Source organism: Somniosus microcephalus, chromosome 27 (assembly GCF_052327205.1).
Source record: "Somniosus microcephalus isolate GS21.2 chromosome 27, FLI_Smic_1.0, whole genome shotgun sequence".
NCBI classification, from domain to species: Eukaryota; Metazoa; Chordata; class Chondrichthyes; order Squaliformes; family Somniosidae; genus Somniosus; species Somniosus microcephalus.
In genome coordinates this window covers 34,511,962-34,528,397 of record NC_141013.1, presented here as the reverse complement: position 1 = coordinate 34,528,397, position 16,436 = coordinate 34,511,962, and positions in this window count along the sequence as shown.

Sequence of the window (16,436 nt, the reverse complement as noted above, 5' to 3'; positions counted from 1 at the left end):
GTTGGAATGTGGAACTCAATGCCTGAAAGGGTGGTAGAGGCAGGAACCCTCACAACATTCAAGAAGCATTTGGATGAGCACTTGAAATGCCATTGCATACAAGGCTATGGACCAAATGCTGGAAAATGGGATTAGACTGGACAGGGATGGATGGGCGGCGCAGACACGATGGGCCGAAGGGCCTCTTTCTGTGCTGTAAAACTCTATGACTCTATGACTCTATGGTGAACCTGTGGAATTCTCTACCACACAAGGCAGTTGAGGCCAAATCATTAAATATATTCAAGAAGGAGTTAGATATATTTCTTAAGGCTAAAGGGATCAAGGGCTATGGGGAGAAAGCAGGGACAGGGTACTGAATTTGGTTGATCAGCCATAATCTCATTAAATGGCGGAACGGGCTCGAGGGGCCAAATGGCCTACTCCTGCTCCTATCTTCTATGTTTCTATAGACGGATAGAGAGAAAGGTGGATAGAGAGAGAGCGATAGATAGATAGATAGAGCAATAGAGAGATAGATAGCGAGACAGACAGACAGACGATGATAGATAGACAGATAGTTAATTAAATATTGCACTATCTACTGGTCACTGATTTCTGGTAGAATGAGCTTGATAAATCTCTGTTACGAACACCGGTTGAGTATATCAGGTGATGTTTGATGTTCTTCATTTTAAAAGCTCATTCCTCAAAGAAAATCTCAATTAAAGGATTTCTTAAAGCAGGCAGGGAACACTATTAATCTTGTAGCTACTTCATGTTCAAGATATTGCTCAGATTTATACAGACACAATTTTTGTTCAACAGCTAGCTAATTTGCAAAGGCACCTGCTGGCATTGCGCTGGCTTCATTCAGATTTCTTATGAAATAAATGTTCACAGGAGGTAACTGCAGACGGGTTTTATGCAAGTGTTGAGAGTGTGAGCTCTGAAGCAAATCAGTCAACTCAATCGACAGGCATTAATCCCCTTCTCCTGTGGGCTCCATAGAAGATTTCCTGGAGGCTTGTCACCGCTGCTTTTAAATATTAATTTTCCTTCTCCAGAACTCTCCTTTTTCCCAACCCTTTGTTCTAAATAAATTACCTCCCACCCTGAGTCCCACCCTGACAATAAATCCATTATTGAATGACATCAGCTGCTCTGAAGCAACGCTTGAGGCAAACTCTTGGCCTTATGACAAGTGGTTGGCCAATTCAACGCAAAGTTGGTTAAAATTTAATTTCTTCACGACTTGAGACTTTGGAATTTTAAGTTGAATGATTTTTTAGAAATATGCTTGCAAAGTCTTAAAGCTCTTTTCAATGTCACGTTCATAAATTTAAGTAAAATTCCACACGGGCAAAGTGTAAAACCTGAAGAGGCCTACTTTGCATTTCCTCAGACAAACAGTTTGGTTTGTTACCAAGGTGACACGATACATTGGAACACCTATGCATGCGTGACAACACATGGATTCGCATCCATACTTGCTGCACACGGGTTCCTGATCTCAGCCATGCTGCCCGGAGAGCTACCAAGCAAAGGTCAGTCATTTGCTCAGAGGCTGAAGAGGGTATATCAGAGACTCAGCCACCCAAGGAGGCTGTTACGCATCTCCTGTTAGTGAATGTTATGGTTTAGTGTTCTCAGGGCAGAGTTTCACGCAACAGGAGCGCATATATTAGGATTTTGGCTGCAGAGGTAAGCGCAGCCATTTAGAGGCCTACACGATTTTGTCCATTAACTTTAGTTTCAGAGCAGCTTTTGCCTGGAGATGGTATATGGTGCAGAAAGAATCAGAGAGGAGAATGGGAGAAACATATATACACTGTTCGCAAACTTGGTGTCGTATTTGACCCTGAAATGAGCTTCTGACCACATATCCGCAGCATAACTAAGACCGCCTGTTTCCACCTCCATGTCATCGCCCGTCTCCGCCCTTGCCTCAGCTCATCCGCTGCTGAAATCCTCATCCATGCCTTTGTTACCTCTAGACTTGACTATTCCAACGCACTCCTGGCTGGCCTCCCACATTCTACCCTACGTAAACTTGAGATCATCCAAAACTCGGCTGCCCGTGTCCTAACTCGCACCAAGTTCCGTCCACCCATCACCCCTGTGCTCGCTGACCTACATTGGCTCCCGGTTAAGCAACGCCTCGATTTCAAAATTCTCATCCTTGTTTTCAAATCCCTCCATGGCCTCGCCCCTTCCTATCTCTGTAATCTCCTTCAGCCCCACAACCCCCCGAGATATCTGCGCTCCTCTAATTCTGCCCTCTTGAGCATCCCTGATTATAAGCTCTGGAATTCCCTGCCTAAACCTCTCCACCTCGCTACCTCTCTTTCCTCCTTTAAGACACTCCTTAAAACCTACCTCTTTGACCAAGCTTTAAGTCACCTGCCCTAATTTCTCCTTATGCGGCTCGATGTCAATTTTTTTGTCTTAAATACTCCTGTGAAGCACCTTGGGATGTTTTACTATGTTAAAGGCATTATATAAATACAAGTTGTTGTTGTTGTTGTGTGTGCCTGTATATATTTGTGTGTATATGTTTGTGTATGCACATATGTATGCATATGTATATATGTACATGCGCATGTATATATGTATATGCAATGCACATCTTTACTGTCCGTGCTTCAGAAAAGAACCCCAGCACAAGGCATATGAATCTTTATTGTACCTGAGGTGGGGCAGGGGAAGGATGGGGGTAATTTTGACTTTGGGTGTAAGTGTAAAACGAGCAATATCGATTCAGTCGCCCATCATACAATTCCCCCAATTTTCAGTTCCATTCACTTCAAGTAGTAGAGAGGATTGATGAAGGGAGGGCAATGGATGTTGTCCACATGGATTTTCGGAAGGCGTTTGACAAAGTACCACATAGAAGGCTGGTTAACAAAATTGAGGCTCATGAATAGGTGGGTCAGTGGCAGCTTGGATAAAGAATTGGCTTAAGGACAGAAAACAGCGAGTTGTGGTAAATGGCTGTTTTTCAGACTGGAGGATGGTCACAGTGTTGTTCCCCAAGGGTCAGTGCTGGGGCCACTGCTTTTTTTGATATATATAAATTACCTGGATATTGGAATATAGAGTAGAATTTCTAAATTTGCCGATAACACCAAACTTGGGGGTGTGGCAAATAGTGATGATGATACCAATTGACTGCAACAGGACATAGAAAGGCTAGCAGAATGGGCAGACAAGTGGCAGATGGAATTTAATACAGAGAAGGAACAGGGAGAAGCAATATACACTTAATGGCACAGTTCTAAAGAGTGTGCAGGGACAAAGGGACCTGGGAGTTAATGTGCATAGGTCCCTGAAGGTGGCAGGACATATTGAGAGAGCGGTTAACAAAGCATATGGGATCTTGGGCTTCATAAATAGAGGTATTGAGTACAAAAGTAGAGAAGTTAACTGAACCTTTATAAACCGCTGATTAGGCCACAACTGGAGTATTGTGTCCAGTTCTGGTCACCACACTTTAGGAAGAATGTGAAGGCCCTCGAGAAGGTGTAGCAGAAATTTGCCAGAATGGTTCCGGGGATGGGGGATCTTAGCTACAAGGACAGGTTGGAGAAGCTGGATTTATTTTCATTAGAGCAAAGGAGGTTGAGGGGTGATTTGATAGAGGTGTACAAGATTATGATGGGTTTGGATAGGCTAGACAGGGAAAGGCTGTTCCCACTAGTTGATGGTTTTCTTCTTAGGCAGTCCCTCGGAAGGGGAGACTGGATAGGCACTTGAGGGAAATAAACTTGCAGGGCTAAGGGGATACAGCGGGGGAAATGGGGCTGACCGGATTGCTCTACAGAGAGCTGGCACAGACTCGATGGGCCAAATGGCCTCCTTCTGTGCTGTTATAACTCTATGACTAAGCTCCGTTGGCCCGGAGATAACTGTATAAAACCACTGCTTAAAAGTGCTTCAATGCCCAACAGTCTGAAAATAGTGGCATGTTTTGGCCAATATTACAGTCCCTGTATAACACTAACATGCCATCAAGTGGCTGGTTATAAATATTGCAAGCAGACAATTCCAGTAACAGGGAGCATGCTCAGCTTGATCCCCATCAGGAATCATTTAGCTATCTAATTAACCTATGTTGATTTTGAGTTCTCAATGTGAAACTATAACCACTTCAAAAGCAAGGTATCCTGGCGTGATTAAAGAATCATATTGCCAATAGAACATACTGCAGTTGTTCTAGCTTATGCGTTCCAATTTATCCTGCTGTTACATATCAATGACTTTCATACATGCTCATCTTAATTGGCGGATGTTCTAACCCTTCTCACATACTATAAAGATGTTTAGTTGCTGAATTAACCATCACTCTTGTGCTCTAAGTAAGCTTTCAAAATCCTAACTTGATTAAGGGCAATAGATAGGATTGACAAGACTCGAGAATGGTTCCAAGGAGAGAAAGGCTTTGTATTTCTTTGTTGAAAGATTGTGAGCATTCATGCCATTTCCTCAGCTGCCACCACCCCTTCCTCTCCATGTCCTGGCCACTACCCAGCACCCGTTAGCCCCTGACTCCGTGCCCCTCTGCAGTACCACTCCAAACTAATCTCTTCCACAAGACCCACCTCAACTACTCAAAAATCCCTAGTCCTTCACTTCAAAATCCCTCCATTGCTTCTCCCCACCCTATCTCTGCAACCTTCTCCACCTTTACGTCTGCTCCCGTGCTCTAGTCTGTTGTACATCCATCCCTCCCTTCGCTCCACCATTAGTGGCCGAGCCTTCAGCCGCTTTTGAACCAGCTCGCTGCAACTCCCTAAAACCCCATCACCCGAATGTTACCAGGGCTCCAAGGGTAAAATTATGAGGAGATATAAACTAAGCTTGTATTCCCTGGAATATAGAAGGTTAAGGGGTAATTTGATTGAGATTTTAGAATTTTGAAAGGAGTTGATAGGGTAGATAAAGAGAAACATTTTCCGCTGATGGGGGGAGTCTAGGACAAGGGGACATAACCTTAAAATCAGAGCCAGGCCATTCAGGAGAGAAGTTAGGAAAGGGTGGTAGAAGTGTGGAACTCTCTCCCACAAAAAGCAGTAGATGCTAGCGTAGGAATGGTCAAATTACTATCTAGAGATTGAGTTCGACGCAGGCAATCAATCAAAAAGGGTTTTAATGTCAAACTAACGAGTTTAAACAGATTGATGAAAGAGAACTATGAATACAGGTCTTAACAGATCGGAGGCTCCACGAGGACTGCCTGGGCAGTCCCGTGGATGGCGTCATGACGTCATGACGTTTTTCCCGCGTTTGGGTGATCACATGATTAGCGGCATGACGTCATCGCGTTTGCCCGCGCTCTTAAAGGGACCGCGCACTGTACATGCAAACAGTATATACAATGGTACAGATTTAGTCTGTAGCTAACACATCGTTAAAGGGAATTATGTACAGTTGTTCAGAGTCCCTCAGTGGCTCTGCCACATGCGCCCCCCCCCCCCCCAGAATTGTCTTTAACGGAAAAAGTCAAACGGTGAGGGGGTCTGACAAGCCTGTCAGAATGACTCCGGTATTCTCGAAGCGGAAGCTGTTGGACGGCGGGCGGTCTGGCGGGTGGTTGCACTTGTTCTGGCGTGATGACGCTGGGCGGCCGACCTCGTCTCGGTGGCTGTGCTGTCTCGGCGGGACGGTCAAGGTCCAGGTGTGCTGGCTTCAAACGGTCGACCGAAATGTGGTCCGGTTCACCACCGACATCCACCTTGAAGGTTTTGTCTCCTGCCTCTAACACGCGGAAAGGACCAGTGTATGGGGCCTTGAGCGGATCCCGGTGAGCATCGTGGTGGATGAACACTTAGTCGGCTTGTTTCAGCTCCGCTGGAATGTGAGAGCCCTGAAACCCGTGATGCGATGTGGGAACCGGCGCGAACCATCTGGCTGCTTCCTGGTGACTGTTAAGCTGGCGTGAGGCGGACCATGTCTCCGTTGGTGTTGGCAGGAAATCCCCTGGCACTCGCAGCGGCTGACCATAAACGAGCTCTGCCGCGGAAGAGTGAAGATTTTCCTTGGGGGCCGTGCGAAGGCCCAACATGACCCACGGCAGCTTGTCTGCCCATCCAGCATCTTGGAGGCTGGCCCTCAGTGCGGCCTTAAGCGATCTGTGAAAACGTTCGCACAGACCGTTCACTTGTGGGTGGTAGGCTGTGGTGCGGTGTAACTTGACACCGAGTCGTTGAGCCACCGCATTCCAGAGTTCGGAGGAAAACTGCGGTCCCTGGTCCGAAGAGATGTCAGCAGGCACTCCAAAACGGGTGACCCAGGAAGAGATGAACGCCCTGGCCACGTCCGCCGAAGTAGTAGATGACAGGGGAACCGCCTCCGGCCATCTGGTGGTGCGATCTACTATGGTCAGGATGTGCGTAAAACCATGGGAAGGTGGAAGTGGTCCTACCAGGTCCACATTAACGTGGTCAAACCGTCGCTCAGGAACTGCAAAGGTGGCCAATGGAGCCTTGATGTGGCGCTGTACCTTGGCCTTTTGGCAGACCACGCAGGTGTTGGCCCACTAGTCGCGGACATCTTTATGCATGCCCCACCAAATGAACTTAGACGACATTAGCTTCTGAGAAGCCTTCATTCCTGGGTGTGACAACCCATGTATGGCGTCAAACACCTTGCGGCGCCAGGCGACCGGCACAATAGGGCGAGGATCCCGAACGGAGACGTCACACAGCAACGTGGTACCAGCCGAATGGAACCTGACGTCAGCCAACTGGAGGCTAGTGGTGTTGGTGTGGTAAGCCTGCACTTCTGGGTCTGAGACTTGGTCTGCTGCCATGATGGCGTAGTCGATGCCCAGCTGGACCGCATGCACGGTCGCGCGGGAGAGGCAATATGCCACCAGGTTGTCTTTACCGGCCATGTGCTGAATATCTGTGGTAAATTCGGAGATGTATGTCAGCTGACGTTGTTGTCGAGATGACCACGGTTCGGCAGTCTTGGCCATGGCAAAAGTCAGTGGCTTATGGTCGACGAAAGCAGTGAAAGGACGTCCTTCCTACAAGAACCGGAAATGGCGGATGGCCAGAAAAAGGGCTAGTAACTCCCTGTCGAAAGTACTGTACGCCCGCTTGTTACGCCGCAGTTGACGGCTGAAGAATGCCAACGTCTGCCACGTCCCGTTTACCCACTGCTCCTGAACGGCGCCGATTGCGTAGTCTGACGCGTCGGTGGTGAGGACGATGGTGGCTCCTGGTAGCGGGTGCGCCAGCATGGTCGCATTGGCTAAGGCGCTCTTGGTGTCGGTGAATGCCCGGTCCATGTCAACCATCCAGCCCACTGGATCCTTGCCAGACTTGCCCTTGAGGGCCTCGTACAGGGGCTGCATGAGCAGTGCTGCCTTAGGCACGAAACGATGGTAGAAGTTCACCATGCCTAGGAATTCTTGCAGAGCCTTTATGTTCTGCGGGCGTGGAAAGTGTGTCACCGCCTCCACCTTCGCCTGCAAAGGAACCTCTCCCTCTGCGGTGATGCGATGCCCCAGGAAATCAATTTGTCGCAGGCCAAACTGGCACTTAGCCGGGTTGATAATCAGGCTGTGTTGGCTGAGGTGTTGAAAAAGGGTGCGTAGATGGCAAAGATGCTCCTCTTTGGTGGGGCTGGCGATCAAAATGTCATCCAGATAGATGAAGATGAAGTTGAGGTCCCGCAGCACGGAATCCATCAGGCGTTGGAAAGCCTGGGCAGCGCTCTTTAAACCGAAAGGCATGCGCAGAAATTCGAAAAGGCCGAATGGGGTGATGACTGCGGTCTTCTGGACGTCCTGCGGGTGCACCGGGACCTGGTGGTAGCCCCGAACGAGGTCGACCTTGGAGAAGAAGTTGTTTCCAGCCAAATGGACAGAGAAATCCTGAATGTGGGGGATTGGGTATCGATCAGGAGTGGTGGCGTTGTTTAGGCGCTGATAGTCGCCGCAGGGCCGCCATCCTCCGCCAGGTTTTGGAACGATGTGAAGAGGCGAAGACCAGGGACTATTCGACCTGCGAATAATCCCTAAGCGTTCCATTGTAGCGAACTCCGCCTTCACGACCGCTAGCTTGCCAGGTTCGAGGCGCCGGGCCCGCGCGTGGACCGGGGGGGCCGGTGGTGGTGATGTGGTGTTCCACACCATGTTTCGTGGCCGTGGAGGAGAACGTGGGCCTGGTCAGGTCTGGAAATTCACCTAGCAGGCGAGCGAACTCATTCGGAGTCAGGAAAGCGCAGGAGACGGTGCGCAACATGGTGTTGCTACGGTGGCAAGGGATAGAGTGAAACGTGGCCGTGTTGATCAGCTGCCGGTTCCTTACATCGACCAGGAGGCCGTTGGCGCACAGGAAATCTGCACCAAGAATGGCTTGCGAAACCTTGGCCGTAACGAATTCCTAGAAAAACCGCTGGCCGCCGAAGCACACCTAGACCCGCTGTCTGCCGAAGGTCCGAATAGCTCCGCCATTAGCCGCTTCGAGGGGGAGGCCGTGCCTCCCAGCCTGTACATCAAGAGCTGACGCTGGTAGAATGCTGCACTGCGCTCCGGTGTCGCACAGGAACCGACGACCGGAGAGGGTATCTGTGATGAAGAGCAGCTTGCCTGCATTGCCGATTGCCATCGTGGCCGCGGGGCACCCGTTAGGCCCGTTCTTCATTGGACGGAGTTGTTGTATTTTTTTTGAGAGAAGCTGCAGGGAGGGCGGCAACACCTCGCCTTCGCACCAAACCGCGCATGGTAGAAGCACAGCCCCGCGGGCTGAGGAGCTGGGGCGACGTCTGTGGGGGATGGGCGCCTCGTGGCAGCGCAGTACTGTTGCGTAACTGCGAATATTTTGTCTGCCTCGGCAGCGAGCGCTACGCAATCTTCGACCTCGGATCTCGCCAAGGCCGCTTGCACTTGCTCCGGTAATTGGCTGAGGAATAACTCTCTGAAGAGAAAGCATTCCGGTTCGGAGCCGAGGAGTGTGAGCATTTGGCTCATCAGCTCGGAAGGTTTGGAGTCCCCGATCCAGGGCATAGCGAGCAGCCGACGGGCGCGCTCTGATTTTGTGAGCCTGAAAACCTGTAGCAACCGTGCCTTGAGGGTCTCATACTTGCGGTCCGTTGGGGGTTCTCGAGAAGACTGACGATCCGCGAGGCGGTAGAGCCGTCGAGTGCGGAGACCACGTATAAGTATCGGGTCTGATCCTCAACGATGCCTCTCAGGGCGAACTGGGCTTCAACTTGGATGAACCACGAGGTCGCTTGTTGCTCCCAGAACTGCGGCAGCTTCAACAAAATGGCATTTGCCTCCATGCTGTGTTCCTTTTGCGAAATCCGTTCACAAAAGTCGGGGTCACCAATGTAGGAATGGTCAAATTCCTATCTAGAGATTGAGTTCGACGCAGGCAATCAATCAAAAAGGTTTTTAATGTCAAACTAACAAGTTTAAACAAATTGATGCAAGAGAACTATGAATACAGGTCTTAACAGGTTGGAGGCTCCACGAGGACTGCCTGGGCGGTCCCGTGGATGGCGTCATGATGTCATCACGTTTTTCCCGCGTTTGGGTGATTACGTGATTAGCGGCATGACGTCATCGCGTTTGCCCGCGCTCTTAAAGGGACCGCGCACTGTACATGCAAACAGTATATACAATGGTACAGATTTAGTCTGTAGCTAACACATCGTTAAAGGGAATTATGTACAGTTATTCAGAGTCCCTCAGTGGCTCTGCCACACTAGCTCAATTAATAAATTTAAATCTGAGATCGATAGATTATTGCTAGCCAAGGGTATACATGGATATGGAGCCACGGCGGGTGGATGGATTTAGGGTACAGATCAGCCATGATCTCATTAAATAGCGGGACAGGCTCGAGGGGCTGAATGGCTTCCTCTTGTTCCTATGTTCAACTAAGGTTTTGGTAATTTTGCCTACCAAAGACTCAACACCTGTTCCTTTCTTCCTATGTAAACGCAAGTTGTTGTTGTGACCTGATATCAATTGGACGCCATCCCTCCTGTCTGTCCCATGTGCAGATCTGATTGCAATCCCTGAATTTCGCAGTGGTGCTGAGGAAAACTGGGGCGGGGGGTTGATTACTTTCAGGCAAGCTGCTTTGCTCTATGACCCTGCAATGTCTACACTGTATGACAAACTCTGGGTGAGCCTCGTCATTGCCCGTCAACTAGCCCATCGGGTAAGCAACGAAAAAACAATAAACAGGCACCGTCCACAGTAAAGCATCACTTTCCTGCTTTGGATACGCGTGTAGGTTTTCCACTGCTGACTTATTTAAAACAAGACCCCGCACTGCGGGCTTTGTGCCTGTATGTCCCGCACACTGCCGACACCACTAGAGTTTCAAGGGGCTACACCTACCTTTTAAAGGGGCAGTTTTCTTGTGGTAGGCAAAAAAAACTGTCCTGAGTCTGAAAATAAGATCGGTGGTAGGCACTGCTGTGGAACTGCGGCTTCAGGAAGCGGGTGCATGGACGATTGCTCCTGTTGACGCTCCAGGGTATCCTCCGACCTTCCCCCACTGCAGGAGAGCGGTACAGACTATGTGGTGCAGAGGGCGAATGTCCTGTCCAAAACTTGTGTGCAGAAGAGAAAGAAGTTTTGCCTGCTTGTGAAAGTCCCCCATAGCGATTAAACCATTCGTGAATTCACAGGTAACATGAAACTGTGCCCACGAAAGAAAAAGAGACTTGCATTTATATAGCGCCTTTCATGGCCTCAGGACATCCCAATGCGCTTTACAGCCAATGAAGTACTTATTGAAGTGTAGTCACTGTTGTAATGTAGGAAAGGCAGCAGCCGATTTACGCACAGCAAGGTCCCACAAACAGCAATGTGATAATGACCAGCTAATCTGCTTTTAATGATGTTGATGGAGGGATGAATATTGGCCAGGCCCCTGCTCTTCTTTGAAATAGTGCCCCATGGGATCTTTTACATCCACCTGAGAGAGCAGACGGGGCCTCAGTTTAACCTCTCATCTGAAAGGCGGCACTTACCGACAGTGCAGCACTCCCTCAGCATTGCATTGGAGTGTCAGCCTAGATTTTTGTGCTCAAGTCTCTGGAGTGGATCTTGAACCCACAACCTTCTGACTCAAAGGTGAGGGTGTTACCAACTGAGCCATGGCTGACAAGGAGTTAGTAACTTGGACTAAATCAATAGGTTGCAGGCTGATTTAGAGAAGTTAGGGGAATGTTCCAGTCTGTGGCAGATGTCCTTCAATGTGGTCAAGTACAGTGTAATGCACTTGAGGTTGGGAAATACCATGTTAGGGTTACCCTTTAAAGGTAACGGATCAAGAAAGGAGCTGAGGGTAATAGTGATCACTCAGTACAGCTTATAGGGAAGGCATGTAGGGCCTTAGGACTGAGAATAAAGCATAGTGGTGGTGCCAGACTACACGATAAAGGATGCTCTCACGGTGGAGAAGCGAGCTTGGCCCCGATCTTTACTGGGGTGAGATTTCCAAGTTGGGGGTGGGGGAGGCGTTCTGGGGAACACTGTGGAGTTTTAACTCCAGCAGGCATGCTTTTTTCTCAATAGGTTCCCCACCTGGAAGACACCCTGATTGACAAGCTTGTCTCCCTGCCGGGCAAGGAACGCTGCAGAAGAAGCCGCAGCCCAGGAGCAGGTAAGTTTCCTGCTGCTGGGGTAGGGGTCGCGAGGTGGCGGGGGGGGGGGGCGGCGGGTGGGTACAGAGTGGTTTGGAGAGTTGGGGCTGATTGCAGGGTGAAAGGAGGAAGATTGGGGGCAGAGATGGGGGGGTCAGGGAGGACGACCGTGGGGAGGGAGTCGGTGATCATGGCAGGGGGCGTCCGATTGTGTGGGGGGGTTTTGATTGTGAGGGGGGATTCCGATTGTGGGGGGGGTCCGATTGTGGGGGGGTTCGATTGTGGGGGGGAGCGATTGTGGGGGGTGTTCAATTGTGGGGGTGGGGTCCGATTGTGGGGGGGGTTCGATTGTGGGGGGGTTCAATTGTGGGGAGGGGTTCAATTGTGGGGAGGGTTCGATTGTGGGGGGGGTTCGATTGTGGGGGGGTCCGATTGTGTGGGGTTTCGATTGTGGGGGGGTGTTCGATTGTGAGGGGTTTTGATTGTGGGGGGGTGTTCGATTGTGGGGGGGGTTCGATTGTGGGGGGGTTCAATTGTGGGGAGGGTGGTCCGATTGTGGGGGGGTTCGATTGTGGGGGGGGGTTCAATTGTGGGGAGGGGTTCAATTGTGGGGAGGGTTCGATTGTGGGGGGGGTTCGATTGTGGGGGGGTCCGATTGTGTGGGGTTTCGATTGTGGGGGGGGTTCGATTGTGAGGGGGGTCCGATTGTGGGGGGGGTGTTCAATTGTGGGGAGGGTGTTCAATTGTGGGGAGGGTGGTCCGATTGTGGAGGGTTTCGATTGTGGGGGGGGTTTGATTGTGGGGAGGGTGGTCCGATTGTGGGAGGGGTTCGATTGTGGGGGGGGCCGATTGTGGGGAGGTGTTCAATTGTGGGGGGGGTTTGGTTGTGGGGAGGGGGGTCCGATTGTGGGGAGGGGGGTCCGATTGTGGAGCGAGTCCAATTGCAGGGGGGTCCGATCACGGGGGTGGGAAGCAGGTTAGCTTGATGGGCTGGGGGGAAGCACTCCAGCTCCTCCTGGCCCACAAGCAGTGCTGGAAACCACTTAACTCTTCCATGCAGCAGTCCTCATCTCCCTTTCGTTGCCGGATTTCCCGAGGCCCAGGAAACCCGGCCGGCCAGTGTTAAATTTAAAATGGATCTAAAATGTGTGGCACGCAGCCTCATTAAAATATTTAAATGAGCACCCCGCCTCCTGGGAGCGGGTTGGTTGCCCGCCCCCTGTTCTGCCTCCATTAAGACCGGCAGTGAGCGGGTTCGAGGTGGGTTGGGTCCGGGTTTGAGATTTAAAAAATTTGTACATCCCACCCAACCCAAACCCAGTCATTTTTGGAGGGTAAAATTCCCTTCCTTGTCTTCACAAGGACTGTGCGGAAGTCACTTCTAGCAATCCCAAAGGTGTCTGAAAAAGGTCGGCTACTTTCTCATGCTGGTTCCCTCACCAGCTGTGTCCTTCAGGCCATTTTCTTACTTTCTTTCTTAAATGTAATTTCTTGTTTCGAGACATGTACAATGACAAAAGTCCTCAGCTATAAGGAGCAATCATAGAAAGTAGACACAGGAAGAAAGATCATAATGGGCCATATTTTGCGATCCCTATGGGTGCGTACGAGGTGTGTACACACCCGTAGGGGCCGCGCAAGTACCGGTAAAACCCGGCACTTGCGGTCTGTCAAGAATCCTCTTGGCAGATGATCCGCCTGCTCGGGAGAAGAGCCCCCCGTGGGCAGAGAGTTCCGCTTTCTGCACAACCTCCGCTCGCTGAAAACCTTTAAAAATCTTACACCTAGTAAAAGCCTGCATAAGGCCTGCTTTTACCAGCATAACAGTTTTAAAAAATTAAAAAAATAAAAAAATTTCACTCATTTATATATTTTTAAATACTTTTAAAAAAGGTAAGGCTATTTTTTGCCCCGTAAAAATTTTTAATTATTTTTTCAAAAAATTAAATTTTTGTTTAAAATATTTAATTTAATGTAATTTTAAATATGTGATTTAAAAAATATATATTTAATGTTTAACTGTTTTTTAAGTGATCCCCATTCATACTTTTGACAGATCTGTGCGGGAGATTCCCTTCTTTGATTGGTTCCCCATGGCCCATGTGATCCCAGTGGCGCTTGCGAACCGCAGGCACCCCTGGGATAGCTGGGCCTCTGCGCATTTCGTAGAGCAGAGGCCCAGGATCGCAAGTCTCGGGACCTACGGAACCAGCAGGTGAGTGCGTCAATTTTTTCCGATCGGAGGCATCCGCCCGCAGGAAGCCTCCGATCGGAAATTCAGGCACAAGACAGGACCTATTTTGCTGTTTTGTTTCCATGAGCTTTCCGTGCTGGTTAACTCCTGTGTGTTGTGTTATGTTTGTGTCTTCTTCTTCTTCTTAGGCAGTCCCTGGGAACCGAGGATGACTTGCTTCCACATTAAAAATGAGTTCTCAGGTGACTGATGAGCCCAATGCGGGACCTACAGTCTCTGTCACAGGTGGGGCAGACGGTGGTTGAAGGGGCGGGTGGGTGGGGTGCTTGGGTTGACGTGCGCTCCTTGCGCTGCCTGCGCTTGGCTTCCGCTTGCTCTCGGCGAAGAGACTCGGTGTTCGGCGCCTTCCCGGATGCTTCTCCTCCACTTCGTGCGGTCTTGGGCCAGGGATTCCCAGTTGTCGGTGGGAATGTTGCACTTTTTCAAGGAGGCTTTGAGGGTGTCCTTGAAGCGGTTCCTCTGCCCACCTGGGGCTCTCTTGCCGTCCTGGAGCTCCAAGTAGAGCGCTTGTTTTGGGAGTCTCGTATCGGGCATGCGGACAATGTGACCCGTCCATCGGAGCTGATTGAGTGTGGTCAGAGCTTCGATGCTGGGGATGTTGGCCTGAGCACGAACACTGACGTTGGTGCGCCTATCCTGCCAATGGATTTGTAGGATCTTGCGGAGGCAGCGTTGGTGGTACCTTTCCAGTGCTTTGAGGTGCCTGCTGTACATGGTCCATGTCTCTGAGGCATACAGCAGGGCAGGTATCACTGCTGCCCTGTGTAAAGCACTTTGGTTAATCCATTTCTTTTGTAAACTGATGCAGCTCTTACCGATGACAGTCAGGATTTCCATATGATTTATTTTATGTGAGCAGCAGAGTGGGGCAAAGTGTTGGAGGTCCGATCTGCGTAAAACAGATGTGTCTGGTTCACCCCCAGCAGTTCGGTAACCTTGTTACTATGGAATGACTTGTAACTAAATGAAGGCTTTGCCACATACATTGAGTTTCTTGCTGTTGGTCATTCGCATCCAAGCTGGTTAATGGTACGTACTGCAAAATGGCTTTAGTGAAGTTTATGACTCGTTTAATGGTTATGATCTGTACATAGCAGTCACTTTCCATGCAGATTACTGTTATCACAGAATCACAGAATCCCCACAGTGCAGATGGAGGCCATTTCGGCCCATCGAGCCTGCACCGACACATATCCCACCCTATCCCCGTAACCCCACGTATTTAATCCTCTAACACTAAGGGTCAATTTATCATAGCCAAATCAACCTAACCCGCACATCTTTGGACTGTGGGAGGAAACCGGAGCACCCGGAGGAAACCCACGCAGACACAGGAAAAAGTGCAAACTCCACACAGACAGTCGCCCGAGGCCAGATTTGAACCCAGGTCCCTGGCGCTGTGAGGCAACAGTGCTAACCACTATGCCACCGTGTCCAAATAAACACTCAAATCGGTGCGATAATAACAAACTGCTTTTATTTCCAGCCCCTTTAGATTAGTCCGGCAAAGAATAACAAAGTAACACAAGGAAGACATTGGAGTGTAATTGCTATAATATGCTTAATCCCATCAGTGAGCCATCTAGTGTTCAGTTGTAGCGGTACCACCGAATGTCCCTTACTGTACATAATTCTCTTTAACGTTGTTTGTATAGAGTTTGCATGTACGGGGCGTTGCCCCTTTAAGAACGCGACCTAATGCGATGACATCACGTCGCACATCACGTGGCTACCCAAACGCGGGCAAACGCGATGACGTCACGTCGCACATCACATGACTGCCCTAAGTGCGGGCAAACGCAATGACGTCACGTCGCACATCACGTGACCACCCCAAGCGCGGGAAAACGCGATGACGTCACGACGCAAACCTCGGGACTGCCCAGTCAGTCCTCGTGGCGTCCCCGTCGGGTGAAGACCTGCTCCACGGCTCTCCTGCATCGATCTCTGTTCTCTGCAATTCGTCGAATCTTACATTAAAGACCTATTTGATTCTTCTCCTGAGTCGACCTCAGTTATTAGTTAGGAATACATCAATACCTACATTGGTGACCCCGAATTCCTACATCGGTGACCTCTGACATTGGTGAATTCCTACATTGGTGACCCCGATTTTTTGTGAACGTTTTTCACAAAAGAAGCAGGCCATGGAGGCAACAGCTGATTCGCTATCGCTACCGCAGTTCAGGTTGCAGCAATCGCCCTCGTGCTTTATTCAGGTAGAAGCCCCGTTCGCTCTGAAGAACATCGATGTGGCGCAGACCACGTACTTCGATACGGTCTCCGTACTCGACAGCTCTACCGCCTCTCGGATCGTCCGCCTCCTCGACAACCCTCAATGGAACAGCAAGTATGAAACCCTTAATGCGCGGGTTCTGCAGGTTTTCGGGCCCACAAGATCGGAGCTAGCCCCCGCGGAGATGCCACGAGGACTCGCTCCTCACAAACCACGAGGATGCACTCCTCGCGACCCACGAGGACTCGCTCCTCACGACCCACGAGGACTCGCTCCTCACGAACCACGAGGACGCACTCCTCGCGACCCACAAGGACCCATCCCTTGCGAACCACGAAGACCCATCCCTCA